This window comes from Grus americana, chromosome 4, assembly GCF_028858705.1.
Source record: "Grus americana isolate bGruAme1 chromosome 4, bGruAme1.mat, whole genome shotgun sequence".
NCBI classification, from domain to species: Eukaryota; Metazoa; Chordata; class Aves; order Gruiformes; family Gruidae; genus Grus; species Grus americana.
The window spans coordinates 26,310,760-26,326,720 of record NC_072855.1 but is presented as its reverse complement, the minus strand read 5'-3'; the positions used below and the strand labels follow the sequence as shown (position 1 = coordinate 26,326,720).

At 42.8% G+C, this 15,961-nt stretch overlaps 1 protein-coding gene across 17 annotated transcripts in view; it reads left to right on the top strand.

The window, feature by feature from the left end:
- Nucleotides 1–15,961, top strand: part of APBB2 (amyloid beta precursor protein binding family B member 2) — a 194,510-nt gene that overhangs the window by 19,271 nt on the left and 159,278 nt on the right. For 14 of the 17 annotated variants that reach the window (XM_054824068.1, XM_054824066.1, XM_054824072.1 and 11 more), the window contains one exon: nt 1,904–2,039. The gene's annotated coding sequence lies outside the window, so the exon portion shown is untranslated. Of the gene's footprint in view, nt 1–1,900; nt 2,040–15,961 lie in introns of those variants that run through there. The other 3 variants (XM_054824067.1, XM_054824065.1, XM_054824069.1) reach the window with 1 other exon arrangement.

Here is a 15,961-nt window from a genome sequence, read left to right as displayed (position 1 = left end):
AGTTCCCTATGTAACCACGTTGTGCTTAATCACAAAAAAATCTCTACGTTGGTGTGTTGAGTTTGCGTGGCAAGGTTTTGGTAGCGGGGGGGGGGCTACAGGGGTGGCTTCTGTGAGAAGCTGCTAGAAGCTCCCCCTGTGTCTGATAGAGCCAATGCCAGCTGGCTCCAAGACGGACCCGCCACTGGCCAAGGCCAAGCCAATCAGCGCCTCTGTGATAACATATTTAAGAAGGGAAAAAAAAACCCCAAACAGTTAGAGCTTTTGCAGCTGAAGAGAGGAGTGAGAAGATGTAAGAAACTCTGCAGACACCAAGGTCAGTGCAGAAGGAGGGGGAGGAGGTGCTCCAGGCGCCGGAGCAGAGATCCCCCTGCAGCCCGTGGTGAAGGCCATGGTGAAGCAGGCTGTCCCCCTGCAGCCCATGGAGGAAGGATGAGGGGGTGTAGAGATTCCACCTGCAGCCCGTGGAGGACCCCATGCCGGAGCAGGTGGAGGCACCTGAAGGAGGCTGTGGCCCATGGGAAGCCCATGCTGGAGCAAGCTCCTGGCCGGACCGGTGGACCTGTGGAGAGAGGAGCCCACGCCAGAGCAGGTTTGCTGCCAGGACTTGTGACCCCGTGGGGGACCCCACGCTGGAGCAGTTTGCTCCTGAAGGTCTGCACCCCGTGAGAGGGACTCCATGCTGGAGCAGGGGAACGATGAGAGGAGTCCTCCCCCTGAGGATGAAGAAGCAGCAGAAACACCGTGAGATGAACTGACCGTAACCCCCATTCCCCGTCCCCCTGTGCCGCTGAGGGGGGAGGAGGTTGAAGCCGGGAGTGAAGTTGAGCCCGGGAAGATGGGAGGGGTGGGGGGAGGTGTTTTAAGATTTGATTTTATTTCTCATTCCTCTACTCTGTTTTGCTTGATAATAAATTAGATGAATTTTCTCTCTAAGTTCAGTCTGTTTTGCTCGTGATGACAATTAGTGAGTGATCTCTCCCTGTCCTTATCTCGACCCACAAGCTTTTCGTTATACTTTTTGTCCCCTGTCTAGTGAAGGAGGGGAGTGAGAGAGCGGCTCTGGTGGGCACCTGGCCGCCAGCCAGGGTCAACCCACCACAGTTGGCAGTGCTGGGGAATTTAAGACATGCTCTACTGTCTAGTTTATGTAAGGATTCCTGCATATATTAAATATTTGGTAACTGTGCTAATGTGTTTTGGGGGAAAAAGTGGTGGAGGGTGGTGGCTTGAGTAATGTTTTGCAGTTGATAGTAAAATAGATAGCATCTGTCTTTTCTTACTGAGTCATAGATTTGAGAACATAGGTGTCCCTAAGGCATCGCTTTCCATAGCCCCTGGGGAAGATTTCTCCACCTCGGTTGTTAGCACTGGTGTTAGGAGTGCCAGCTGCAAGCTCGCGTTGGGCCCTACGTCTGTAGGGATTGTGCAACATCCAGGAATTGGCATGAGGGAAATTCGTCTGGCCAGCTCCTCATTTACTTACTTGTAGCTCAGTTTTTCTTTTATTATAGATGGTTAAGGCAAGAAAAGACTTCATAAGTGACCCCACGTCAGTGCCAGGCTGTTTGTCCTAGAAAGGCTAGCCAACAGATTGTTTAAAAAACTTATAAACAACAAGAATTAGCAGCCTGGCAGCCTAAGCTGACACAGGCTTTGAATAGCATGTGCTTGGGAGCATTTCCCTCTGCTCCTGGCAGGATTTGCGAATGCATCCAGTCACGTTGGGCTCCCAGCTCCCATTGCTGGCGTGTTTTTCCAGAGCGCCTTTAGCTGCCTTTAACACCTTTCATCAATCTGGCCTTACCACAGCATGGAAACCAGAAAAAAGTTGCATAGAAATTAGCTGACTAGGTGCTGATTGAAGGTGTTTATGTGCTTCATCGTCCTCTTCTCCCAGCAGGGATCTCTTCAGCCAGTGAGGAGGGGAAAGCCCACCAGCTCCTTTGCAACGCGAGAGGCTACACTGTGCTGGAGAAGTGTTCCATGGTGCTGAGTTGGGGCTCTTCAAGAAAGACTCCTCATTTCAACTTAAAGATGTAAGTTTCTGGGTGTTCTTGAGTAAAAAGAGATGACTTCTTTTCTAAACTTACTTGATGCCCTGAAAGATGTCCAGTTAGAAGTTTGAAAGTTGTGACACATCAGTACATTTAAATGGAAGCTACCAAATGTTCATGGCTAAGGATTGCCTATTGAATTTCCTGTTCAGCTCTTTAAAAGCATAAATATTGAGATATTCTGTTCCAACCTCTTTCTTTTCTTTAATGTAAAAGGGTTTTTTTTTTTATACTGTGGGGTTTTTTTGTGCCTTGAAAACTGCACTTTTAGTTTTAAATGAACTTACAGTAAGACAGGTCAAAACAAAAGGCTAAAAATTTCCTTTCAATTTTTTTCTTCTGTTCAATTTCTTTCTAGTCTTTTTTTTTTCTTTTTTTCTTTTCCCTCTGCTTCTGAAGATCTAAGGCAGAGAAGCTGAGGGAGGTTATAAAGTGAAGGTTTGGGGATTAAGTGTAGGCACAGCCATCCCATCTGCAAGGATACAAGAAGGATGCTGCTGTTAGCTCTTCCAAGAGCTAGCTGTTGAATCCAAAAGAGGTATGACTTGGAAACCTTCAAAGACCCCATTCAGGCTAAATACAGTATGTAGTTTTAGATTTGTGCTCTTTTTCAAGAGCTTCAGGTCCATGTCACTGAGAGCAAGTGGTAAGAGTATGTGGAGAAGTCACATGGAGGATAACGTGCATCTCACTGGAGCCAGTCACACTGTAACTTACCGTTAGAAAAGCAGCATGTGGCATCCTTGGCTGTAAGAGCTGGTTGTGGTCAAGGACTCCATTCTGCTTAGTATTTCTAACTGAGGACACACATATTTAATGGTTAAAAGAGCAATTTGGGAAAGATGTCGCTTATGTGACTTCAGTGTCATGCAGTGTTGGGGCAGCTGCAGTTTATCTGTCTCTGATGTGAAGATGGTAATAGCCTTCTTAACTCAAGTAGAAGTTGTATAAATTAGTACTTCAGAAATTCTTATCGACTGTTAAGATAAAAGATACACTGTGGTTAATGTGCATTACTGTTGAAGGAATAATGATGAGATGAAAAATGGAATATCGGACAGTGTTTTAACTTAACAGCTGTGGTGTCTATGGTAAAGACACATAAATCCCTTCACATGAAACAAACCACAGTTTAGGAATTCTTTTAAATATTTTAGCCTGTTTTGAATATATATTTACATTTAAAAATGCTTTGAATTCTGAGAGGAAGTTTTCTTCTGTCTCCCTGATACTTTGTGAAATCCTTTGAGGGAGAAGGGAGGGAGCGCTTAGAAAGCTATTTCTGACATTAAATGGCTTCTTAACAGCTAAGTTGCTAAACCGCTGAATTTGGGTTTTGGGAGTCAGTGTTCATAGGGTGGGAAGAGTTTTACTGAAAAGTGGTTGCTTGTGCAGGGCCAGAGGTCAGCTGCCCTGGGGTGCCCTTTGGGCTCCGGCATCAGTCCCTGGGTACACTCTGCTGCCAGAGATGGGGCTGGCAGGACGCTGCCGAAACCCCTCCTCAATGCTCCCCTCCTAGCCAGCGTACCATGAAGCTGAACAAATTCCAGTGCTAGCCAAGCTTGTAATCAATTAGGCACAAGGTGAAAAGGATAAGGAAGAAAAACAAAAAGCGATAGCTGGGTGTGAAACATCAGGAAGGCTTCATTAAGGGCCGCATGATTGACAGCTGCTCAGCATCTTTCTTTGTATGTGCACAAGCTGGGCCATGGCTTCAGTCGCATCCACTGCAAAGACTGATCCCCATGTCTAACCATTTTTTGCACGTCTGAGGATGTCCTCTGCTTCAAAAATAACCAGTTCTGTATCACTGCTCTATCCAATGTGGATGTTTGCCTCCTCCTTGCCCCCCAAGAGCCTCTGGTCTAAACATTCAGACTAAACTTGATTTATTCAGGTCCTTTAACTTTGTTCTTATTTGGTTTATATCAGCAATTTTGTACAGCTTTCTGAGGAGTTGTGAACTCCTCTCACAGTTTGTACTCAGCACGCTTTTTTTTTTTAAAGAAGGTAAATGTGAAGGGCATGAGTCAGACTTCAGTAACTCTCCTCCAGCCCCTGCTGTGGCTCAGTGTGAGAGGGGAAACCGAAATCTTGAGGGAAAAACTGTTGTTATGGCAGCAGAAATAATTTCTGATTGAGACTTGCTATTCAGATGCTGCTTTCATGTTTCCTGTTTCAATCTCAAAAGAAGTCTGTGTATTATATGATGAATTAAATGGCTTTTTAATAAGCCCATAACTAGTATCTCCCAAACTCTGTAATTTAGGCACTTATGTGAATAATAGCACATGATGTATAATAGCATGTTGCCTTCAATTTTCCAAACTCTAATAGAGAGGGCAATGATGCACAAATGTATAACTTAATTAGGCCTTAATTTTTAGTACTTTGCAGCCCACTTTATGCAGATATCTTTATTTGTATTGCAGTGCAGTTGGATCACTGGAATGATCTTCTGAGCAGTTAGGCTGCCCAATTATGATTACAGTGAGTCTGCAGAGGTTAATAAATGAAATGACTACTCTAGATTTTAGTTTTCCTGTCATTGAGTAAAGTGTGCCGGAAGGCACATTTGGGGAAAATTCATCTGTTTTTAACTTACTGAGTTAGCATACATTTGTATACAAACACCTAACGGTGATCTCTGCCTGTTAACTTTCACTGATGGAGCCCTGCCTGTACAACATGGCTCGTGACTGAAGGGGAGCATTGGCTCCTAGCCTCTGCAGAAGACACCTGCCTCATGGCTGAGGCTTTCCTCCGAGAGGTCAGGCTCTGAACATCTTCATGGAAGGAGCAAATGGTCCCATTTCCCTCTGTTTTCTGTGCAAGAGCCACTACTGCAGAGTTGCTGCATAAAGGGGACTTTAACCCCATTGTAATGGTGAGTAAACTTCCACACTATTCCTGGAAAGGACTAACCAGGCACTTCCATGGAGCGTGTTTGGCCTGAGGTCTGTGAGCATCTTGGGTCCTTGCAGTGGTTGGGATTTCAGGCAAGTCCTAATGTTCTCATTTTCAGTGCTTTTTTTTCCCTTTAGCACACACACCCACACACCCTGGATGCTGTCCACGGTGAAGTGTTGAATGTGGTGATGTACAATTTACCATATAAGTCAGGTACGTGTTTCTCCCATGGGTGTCCTGCTTGGTCTTGCGTTGCCCTGCTTCTTGCAGGAACATCCTTTTGTTACAGCTAAAGCATAGGTTTCGTGCTCAGACTGTACATCATGCTTTCCTATTATTTGTTTGTAAGTGCCTGTTCTTTGTTTCAGGCTGTGTAAAACTCCAGACACCTGAATGACATCCCGAAAATGACAGGCTTTTGGCTGTTCTGAAAGATTTGAAATTGAATTGAAAGGGTTACTATTGTCGTCAGGAGACCACTAATCTTAGGCTTAAATGACAAGCAACTACGTGTGTTTGAGTATAGATAGCTGTTGTTGGGGAACTGGTCTCTTTATATGTGCACAGCTCCCTTCTTTATTTTGCTTTGATCTTTGTAAGTCTTAAGTGGTTGCCTCCGATACACTTGTGAAACTCTTAGATCTGGACAAGCCATCTTTTTCTGCAAGCCATTAACTGAAGTGAGTTGGTCTACTAGAGAGTACAATCTAAGACAGCCCGGGGGGGAGCAACAAGCAGTGAAATGTGCTTTCTATGACTGGAGTTGATGAGTTTCTAGGGGAAACAGCAGAGGACTTTCAGTTGCATCTCCTTCACTGAAGACAGTGTGTGTACACAGCTCTGTCATTAGTGTAGCACTCCTGTAGCATCTTTATTGAAATAATTATTGATGCGTTGTTGTAATTACTGATATTCCGTCCCTCACTGGAGATTATCTGAACATAGTTTGGTGAATATTTGAAGGTAACCATTGACCTCTTTCCCAAATATGCAGTGGCTATCATCACATTTAAGGACTTAATGATACTGATATCAGGAGAGTGAGAGAACCTGGTCCTTGTCTTCCATTTGGGTAGAGGTGATGACTGGGCCTTCAGTAGGGAGAGAAAGTGAATGGGCCTGTGCAGACTAGAACGTGTTACTTTTCCTGGGCCTGTGTCTTTAGGCCAAAGATGCTTTTTTTAAAAAGCCTTCTCCTTTTAAGGAGACCCTGTGGACAAGATGGGATTTGGATGAGCTGGAAGAGGTTACCCACTGGAGGAGCTGATGTCCTGGAAAAGCAATGACTTGGACAACAATAATGGTTGCTCTCCTAGCACAGAAAGGCAGATGGCATGACAAATCTCGATGGTCTCCAAAGACCACTTAATTAACTCTGAATGCAAAGAAATTAATCACATTTGCCTGGCTTATGAAATGGCAGAAAAAGGCATAAAAGTGTTATTTTTCTTCAGTTGGGAAGGAATTCTTTTGGGCTTGTCTTGAGGGCAGCAAGATGTTTTAATCTAAGGGCTATTGATTTATCTAAGCTTCAAGGCAGGATATTAGTTCTCTGAGAAAATAGATCTTTGCCCACACATGACTCTAAATATATGCTTCCTGAGGTGAAGGGGTTGAAGAGTCTTTAGCAGCACATGCAGTACTGAGAAAAATCATTAAGGAATGTGTATGTTCCCGGATGCTGAGTGAGCAATTTCTGAAACAATTTAAACTTTGTGCAATTTATGTAGAGGGTCCTGTTGTGTCTATTATGTATGGAGCGGTTAGAGGAGGAGAACAGCTCTGTGGCTGGAGTAGATGGCTTCCAAAAAGGTCTGACAAATCTCCAGATGGAAAATGCACGAAAGTATCATCAAAGTCAATATTCTAGAGCTGTATAAGAGGTGGGTCTGAGATCAGAGAGCATTCAGAGGAGAGCTTCTCTCCCTTCCTGAGCAGTAACCAGCTCTGCAAAAGCTAAGCTTTTCTGAGAAGCCCTTGTGTACTGTTATGTGGGGCTGTCATTCCTGCTTGCATGAGGATCAGAGGCTTCAGTGTGCTGGGCCTTATTGTTGTCTGTATGGTCATCTTTCTGGATCTTGTATCTTTTTGGCTCTTGGCACTACACGGTTGGTGCTTCCTTGTTTTCCCAACCAGGCTGGCTTTGTGTGAGGTCATAGCCAGGAAAGGCAGGGATGAGATTATAGGGCAGGTAGAATCATGGAATCGTAGGATAGTTTGGTTTGGACTGGATTGGAAGGGACCTTTAAAGATCAAGTCTAACAACGCCCCTGCTGTGGGCAGGGACATCTTTCACTGGACCAGGTTGCTCAAAGCTCCATCCAACCAGACATTGAACACTTCTAATGATGGGGCATCCACAACTTCTCTGGGCAACCTGTTTGAGTGCCTCACCACCCTCATCATAAAAAATTCTTCCTTATGTCCATTCTAAATCTACCATCTTTCAGTTTAAAGCCCAGTCCAGTTTCAGTAGTGCTTCTGCTCCTCTGCAGGGCTCATTTTGCCTGATACCAGAGCCAGACCCACTGTGGAGTGAGAGACCCATTTCATCTATGCGAGATAGATGATGTACTGCATGCTGTTTGAGACCATGGGGATTGCCAGGGTGGATCAGACCCTGTCTCCCTCTTTCCAATGTCTCCTCTACAAGGTGTTGGTGCCGTATGCTTCCAGCAGAACAAGTAGGAGCATCTCTGGTTTTTTTATGGGGTAATCTCTCCCACTGTTGTTTTATCATGGTCTGTAATGGTTAGAGGTAGACCCACGCCTTCAGGGTTGTCAACAAATGAATTTCAGTAATAAACCTTGCCTAAATGGAACAACTGTGCCTGGTCTTGATCCTCACATAAAACATGCCATACTTGACTTCCATGTCTTCCTGCAGGACTTAATTTTAGTTTGTATTTATACAAACGCACATTCATGTTTATGCAAACAGAAACTGCCAGACTTCCTTTTCCAAATCATTTTCTGTCTTATCATATTTGGACGTATTTCAGCAGATTAGGATTGTTCAGGATGACAGTCTATTCTAAGGATTTTTCCATTCCCAGAGCCAGACATGTTGCCTCTTTCTGAAACAGGTGTAACCCTGGCTGGTTTAGCAGTGTCTTTTGGTGTTACTATAGTGGGGTCTGCACTGTTGTCTTCTAGAAGACATTTATTAGACTGATGTTATACATTCTCAACTCTGTTCATGCAAGGCTATGGAATTTGTGGTTCTGTTTTTCTGCTTTTTTAAATCATGGCTGTATCTTGAGCAGAGACTTTTGCTAAGCTGTTCCAAGTCCCTTTCTAGAGCCTTTAATTAATGGTTTAATTAGAAATCATGTGAGATTTATAACTAGCATAAAAGCTTGCATTTGGTGTGCATTTGTTAATACTGAATTCCATTGACATTGTATTTCTTGCCCATGTCACTTATTTCACTCTGCAGACTCCTCATGGTCCTGTCAGATACTGCTTTACATCAGAAATTGTTATCTGCTGGTGTTCCTACCTTTGTTGGACTATAAAATACTTTAAAACACAAGGATTTGGGAGACAGGCTCCTGCTCATCTTTGCCGTTAGGCACACTGAGCCCTTATCCTCACCCTTGCTGTTGGTCTCCTAACCAGGGTTTGATACATGTGCATCCCACCACCTGCCCATTGCCTGCTGATCTTGGCCAGCCCGTGTGCCTGTGGAGGTGCATGTGGCAGTCCTTCTTTTCCTCCTCCCTTGTCTGGGTAGGCAAGGCAAAGCACGCCTTGTTCAGAATGCTTCAGGAACTACTGAACATCAAGGTGGCTCTCAGACACTGGTGTGCATGTCATGGTTGGCCAGGGTACTTTGCATGCTGATGAGAGAAGTTTGGGGGAATATTTTGGCTGAAAAGATCTGAAGTGTTTTCTTCTTTGGCCAGTAAATGTCAGTTGCTTTAGAAGCATTAAAAACTTAGATGTGTTCCAGCCTCATCTTCCAGCCCTTCTTGTTCCTTTCCCCTCCTTATTTTGCTTTATGCCAAGAAACCCACCAACTCTCATGACTCAGACATGAGAACTCTATTTCCTTTCAGTTTTTTAGCCCACCTTTTATATATGCATGCATATGCTAGTAACTTAAAAAGCCACTGTTTGGAATTAACGCTAAGCAAGTAATGATGAAAGTGTGTGTTTGATTCCACTGTGTAAAATCTTACAGTAGTTAAAACTTTTGGAGAGGGAGTCCCACGTGCAGCGAGATGCGGGCACAGAGCTGGGCAGCCAGCAGATGCTGTTGGGTGCTCAGAACTGCACAAGGAGGAGGCTCAGCTCTGGTTTCCAGCAGATTTCCACCACCCCCATACAAAATTGATTGTTACAGTTTCAGTATCTCTAGGTATGGAACTGAAAAGCATCTGCTTTGAAATACAGCTTTCCAAGTATTTTTGTGTGGTAGTAGTCAAACTCTTCATAAGCAGTGAGGTGATAGTTCTGAATTAATTTTTAATGACCTGCAATGGCTTTTATGACTCAAAATGTGTAGTCCCTATCCTGAGGAAACAAGGCTTTATTGTTTTATTAAATAAAACATCACAGCAGAATACATATATGTGGTGAACTTGATGTAACGATAGTTCAGTTTAATAACAGCACCCGTTCATGTGTTGCTCTGGTTTTACTGCGCACAAACCTTAATTTTTAGAGATTCATATCTGTTCTGTATTCAAATGTTAAAAGAAATGTTTGGGTAGCTTCCGGCAATAAAACTAAATTGACCGGCTTTCCTGTGAAACTTCCAGTACTTCCTGCTTCTGTTCTGGCTTAAAATTAATGGTGTTAAAACCCCCACCCTTTCTTCTGTCATTTCCGCTTCTGATTTTAGCTAGAATGTGAAAGCAAGCATTGTAAGAGTAATAAATAAAAATTTAAAAATTAGTCATGATCACTTTTTTTTCAAATGACAATGGTCAGAGCTTCATTATTTTTATATAAAAGGTTCTCTGTGCCTGCCTATACTTCCACATATTGAGATCTCGGCGCATACATGAGAGAGAGAGGAAAAAAAGAGTTTATAGGAAAAAAAACAAGCAGCCAAATCAAGACAAATTCTCTGTAAAAAAACTACTTGACTCGAGGAACAACTGGAAGATTAGACCGGGTAATGGCTTGTATGTTACTTCAGGGAAATTTATCAAGCAGTGTGTGAATGCTGCCTTGCTGTTCCTAATGCAAGCCCAGCTGCCAGGAACAAATGGTGATTGAGTGTTAGTCAATAATTCTATACAAGTGGGTCAAATATTTTCCAGCTCTTAATTGGTTTCTGTATATAGTGTGCTGATGGTACTCATTATTTCTCTTGTTGTCCAAGACTGTAGCTGCTTTCTTCTTAAGTAGTTTTTTTGTCTGTTTTCAGAAATTTCAATTACTTTGGAAGTATTGAAAACTTGATGTGTTGCATCGAATTTATCCTGGCTTGTATTTGTGATCCTCCCAATACATCTTGGGTACAGACATGCCCAAGTGGTGTTCATTTAGGATAGCATAGTTATTTCTTTATAGTGCTTGAAAAACTTGCTGCATCATGTTTGGCATTTAATGCCAGGTTGTAGTGAAGAAGGCGGCATCTGGAAAAAAAGGATCACTTCAATTTTGTGTTGTAGTAGTACATGCTAAATGAGGAAAAAAGTGGAGTCCTGCAGGTGAACCTTTGCTCTGCAGTATCTTTAGTCTGAGTTTTCAAATCTGAAGTCCAGCTTGCGCTGTACTCTTGGAAGGAAGTAGCTCAACTTCTAGAGTCTCCCCAAACACGTGGCTACAATTTTATGGTAGGATATGTTTCTGCATATTTGTAGCTAGCATGCAGCAAAAGCATGGGAAGGGAAGAAATTAAACCGAAGTTTTAACAGCAGTGAAGGAATAAGGAGCGGGTTAAAAAAAATAAAGTGGTCATCAGTATTGGATGTGTAAATGAGTATAATTTCTCAAGTAGCTTTTATTTGTTGTTTAAAACTTGGAAGCAATCTAACTTTAGATGGAGGTGTTCATGGCAAGATAAAAATGCAATAATGCAAGCAAATGGTTTTCCTGACTATTTTTTAATCTGGATACAAGCAAGCATAGCAGTAACCCCCTGAGTGAGGTTATTACAGAGTGGTATAACATTTCCAAATAGCATTTTGAATTTGACCCTGTCAGAACAAGAACAGTTACTCTTGTCCAGCATCTGGTCCAGTATCTTCTCCTGAGATCAGGGTTTCAGAGCAGAGTTTTGTGGGGTTTTTTGTTTTGTTTTTTTAAAAGTAGTGCTCAGGCAGGTATTGTTTTAAATACAAGACTTCAAGAGCAGTGTAATGTAGTAAATAGAGAACTAGATTAGGACACCTGAGCTGGTGAAAACCTGTCTGTGCTCTGCTGAATTCCAGCTGACTTCAGTGGAGTCACTCTAACATGGAGTTTCCATTCATGGGCAGCGATGCCGGGCAGGTGATGCTGCTTGTATGGTCATTCATCCTTTACCTTGCTAAAGGATATGTTTTATTTCATAAAGCTGATAACTGAAATAAGAATGAGGAATTTGCAGCTTTCTATTGCTTAACTGGTACCCAGTACCTACCCAAGCAGAACATTTCAGGTCAGGGTGGCACGTGCTACTTGACTGCTCTGTCTTGTTCAGTCAAGCGTTGTTGGAATTTTTCTTGTATTGAATAGTCCCCCTGCACTTGGTAATCATAGGAGGGTTATCTGCATCGCACATAGATGTGCTGTGGCTGCAGAGGAGATCTGAGCTGGTCTTGTGTGATTCAGCTCAGGGCCCGAAGCAATGTGATGGAGCTTGGGCAGCAGCAGGGGTGGATCTCTGTGCTTCAGAATCGGCATCGCTGATGTTTCTAGCTTGCTCCTGTGCCTTAGTTGATATAACTTGTATTACTCTTGTTTTTACATTTGCAAGATTATATTTAAAAGAAAAGCCTTTATAGGTTAAACCCACAATTTATCCTTATGACCACAGTCATCTGTCTGGGCATTCTGTCCTTTGCATCTTTTCTCTGCAATGTGAATAAAGTTATGTGTAAACAACAACGCTTGGACTCTGCTATAATGTTATTTTATAGCACTATAACTCAAGGTCTTCAAACCTTACTGGTTTATAAATTGGCTTTGAGTTTCTGTGGGGAAAGCAATGCTGATATATTAATCAAATTCAAGGGATTAAGATGAGGAATTTAAATACTGTGAAAAGTGTGTTTGAATTGCAGAAACACAAACAGATTTGCATGAAAGATGTTAGGAAACAATCTGTTCTCTGTTACAGTTTTAGAGATCTTCAGTGAAAAAGAGGACTTGTGTTGTTTTTGCTCACCCTGAGGAATGCACTCTCTTGTAGGTGGGGTACCTTTGAATGCTTTCAACAGCCTAATTGGCGCATAAACAAAACCACCCCAAAGACTGATTTCTTAGTGGAAGGACTGTGCTTGTGTGGTATGCGTTTCTGGCTAGATCCAAGTAGGGGTTTTTTGGGAGGCCTTTAGCATTTTTTGTGGTAACCCTATGAACAAAATATTTGGAGAACATACCACTGTGGTGTTTCTAGGTCTTCTGTTTTGTCAGTGATCTGTTGTTTGAAAGCTGTGTCAAGAAGAAAGTACCCAACTAACTTTTCCAAGTGTATCTTTGACACGTTTCTATGCTCTGCAGTTTTTAATATAAAGAAACATACTACTGCAGTACACTCTTAAGGTGTTGTTCAACAGCAGTGTAAGCCAGTGCAAGCTGGCGGTTTTGCAGGTGATGCCTTTGTAGGCAAGCTTCAAGTGTTGGACTACAGTGTTAGCGGTATGGGTTGCTGCGTAATCAGACTTTTATATTAGAAGCAACTGGATGCGTTTCATGATTTCTGGAGAAAGTAAGCATTCAGTTCCCTGGGGGATTTCCTTGATTACCTGTCAGACTCTCTTAACTTTCCAAAAGCCAGCTCTTATCTGATAATAGAAAATAGTGCCTGACTGTTCAGGTTGGCGCTGAGAAGCAAGGAAGGCTCCCTGTTCTCCCTTGTGCCTTGAAGAGGTTTGGCACCTCAGGTATGTGACTTGTGGGGTGCTGCCAAGCATCTCCTGCACAGGATCAGACCGAGTGACTGATCTTGGACTTGTTGCTGCATTTCCCAACAGGTCCTTCCCTAGTAATGGATGTGTGTTTCTGTCTGCTGGGATGCTGACACAAATAGTTCACAGGAGCAGAATAGTAATGCTTTAAAGATAGGCCAGATTGTAGAAGAATCTAAACTTCTGTCATGCTAATATATAACTGTGGTACCTTCACACTGCCTACAACTGATTGTTGTTGGTTGGTTGTAAAGCCAGCCCAAGCACAGAGGGGCCATTGCTGGTGTTTGGTTCCACTTTCATCAGGAGACTCTATGGATGGTTATATGCAACCTCAAAATGTAAACTCTTAAAGAAGAACAACGTAGCAAAATATTCTTATGGTGTTCCTTATAATAACTGTGTTCGTGTAGGTTTTGGGGTTTTTTTTGTTTGGGGGTTTTTTGTTGGTGTTTTGGGTTTTGGTTTTTTTTTTAGTCCTAGCCTGGGTTTTCTGTGGTTAATTAAATGTGGTTTTACTTTTTTTTCACTTACAGAAGCCTGTTGTTTGTTAGCTGGGTCAGCTGAACTGTGTGCACGTGTGCTCTCCTTTCATTGTACCTGGAAGCTAGATGTATTTTTCCAGGGACTTTTTGGGCCTTTTATGGTGTGGAGTCATCGGAACTGCACAGGGATTTTTGGTATGTCTGTATAGTTTCTGTGCACTCTAAGCAACTGATTATCAGTAACATATTAACTTCATGTTAGAAGGAGTAGTGAGCAGTTTAGGTATCAAGTTGTTGAGTTACTTGGGTGAACAGCAGGAACATCAGTTCAATCAAAACAAACAAAAAAGCTAGCTAAAATATGCTGCGAACAGAAAAAAGGAAATTAGTTGTTTTGAAGGACTTAGCTTTTGCTCTAAATATTTCTAAAAGAACTATCCAAAGTCCTACCTCCTTGTTCCCTTGTTGTGAGCATTTTGAGCTGCAGCTGGCTGTGTTTCTTTCAGTAGCAGCCCCCAAAGATTACGGTGCTACCTGCCAGCATGGCAGAACTTCTTAAGGTAGCCAGGATGACAGCTCTTTTGTTACGCGTGAGCAGTGTTTCCTCTTATGGAGATCTGTTTCTGTGCTGTAATATGTGGAAAGGAACTATGATAGATTTATGTGGCTTGGTTTGTTTTTTTTTCCCCTTTCCTCTCTTTTCTCCCTTATCACCTCTTGGTGTTCAAAATCAAGTGCCCTTGCATACACTGCAGTATTTTGTGCTACAGAAAGTTGACTTGTGAGTGTATGGAAGAAATGAAGGGGGGGGGGGGGTTCTGCCCTGTGTGTGTATGTAACACTTTGCTGACATGCATGTCTTCCAGTTAGCAAAGGAAACTGTGTTCATGAAGACTGGAGCATGGGCTCAAAGCAGAGAGATCCTGTCCTGGCTGTTGTCATCACTGATGATGACCTTTATGCTGCTGTCATTCTGGGAGACCCAGCGGCCATCTACTGCTGGGTTTAGGCTGTCCTACTTGGTTGAAGCAAGACGGTGTTGACTTTGGACCTGCCCAGACAGCGTACCATAGCTAGACAGTGTGCTGTTTTAGGTAGGTGCAGGAAGAGGGTGATTTGCCGTATCTGTTACTGGGAAGGGTGCTAATGCTCTGGAGGATTCCTGTCATTCTCGCGATGGAAGTCAGTCTGGGCTTTCAAAAAGCAGAGCCTTGGTGTTTATAACAAATAACAAAGGTGTGAGGTGCTGTGCAGTAGCTCTCCAAAGTGCCTGTCTTCATTGTTGTCTTTGGGACTGTTGTTGCTGAAGTAGTATGTCAGCTGTCTAGAAGGAACTACTTTCTTCACTGTGGGGTGGCTGCTGGCTCGTGTGTTTTGGATCAAAATATGGTTAGGCATTTGGGTATATCTCTTTTTTTTTTTTTTTTTTTTAAAGCTTCTGAATGCCTTTCTCAGTTCTTCATCTCTCTGCTACTCCTGCCTTTTCTGAGCTCCAGCAGGGACAGTCCAGGTCTAGTCATCAAGTATGGGATGAATAGATGTTCCTATTGTGACATGTTTCTTGAGGATTCTGTAGCCAAGGTCAGTGAGACAGGCTGGGAATCACTCAGTAAGTGCAAAAAGGAATTACCTGGATATAATGACTATCCCTCCCTACAGATGTTTATCTAAACATAATAAAAGTCCTTGTGGACTGAAGTTTGCTATGGCTTCAAAACCTTAGTCAGCATGCAGCGTGGTGAGTGCATGGGAGGTGCATTTTTAAGCTAGCGTAACCAAGCAGAGAAGTCATTTGAGTGCAGGGGGGTGCCTCAGAGTAACTTCTATGAGTCTATGATAACGCAGTAAAGCATATCACCTAAATGGTGGGTTGTTGTGGTTCTTTCAGATGTGACTTAACATGTCCAAGGGCAGAAGGAGATATTTCAGTGTGTTGCAATGCGCTTTTCAGAAGATAGTGTAGTTATTTCAGCAAAGCTCATGCTAAGAAATTTCTAAGGAAAGATTTACTGTGAAGAGCATTCCAGGAGGCTTGGTTTGGAGGTGCAGAGGTGAACATGCTGCAGTTTTGTTTGCAAGGAGCATGCCTCTGGCTGATGTGTCTCATGGTGGCTGTTTGTGATTTCTCCCTGTTTAAGCAGGTTAGTTGCATTAGATTGGGGGGGAGGAAGTTGAAGTACTCTGTTTTCCTTCGGTGATGTAGAAATTAATTGGATTTATGACATCAAGGGAGGAATGTAAGCCACAGGTAGAAAAAGTATTCTGGTTTTGCTGTATCTAACAAGCTCTTATTTTTCAAATTTATTATACTGTGTAATGTTAATGCTTTACTAGCCTGAGGTAAGCATTTTAGTGAAACTGAGTGCTCATTCACTGGCTTCCATGTCCCACTGAAACTCGCTGCTTTGCAAGTACTTTCTGTTTCACAGAATTTCTGTTT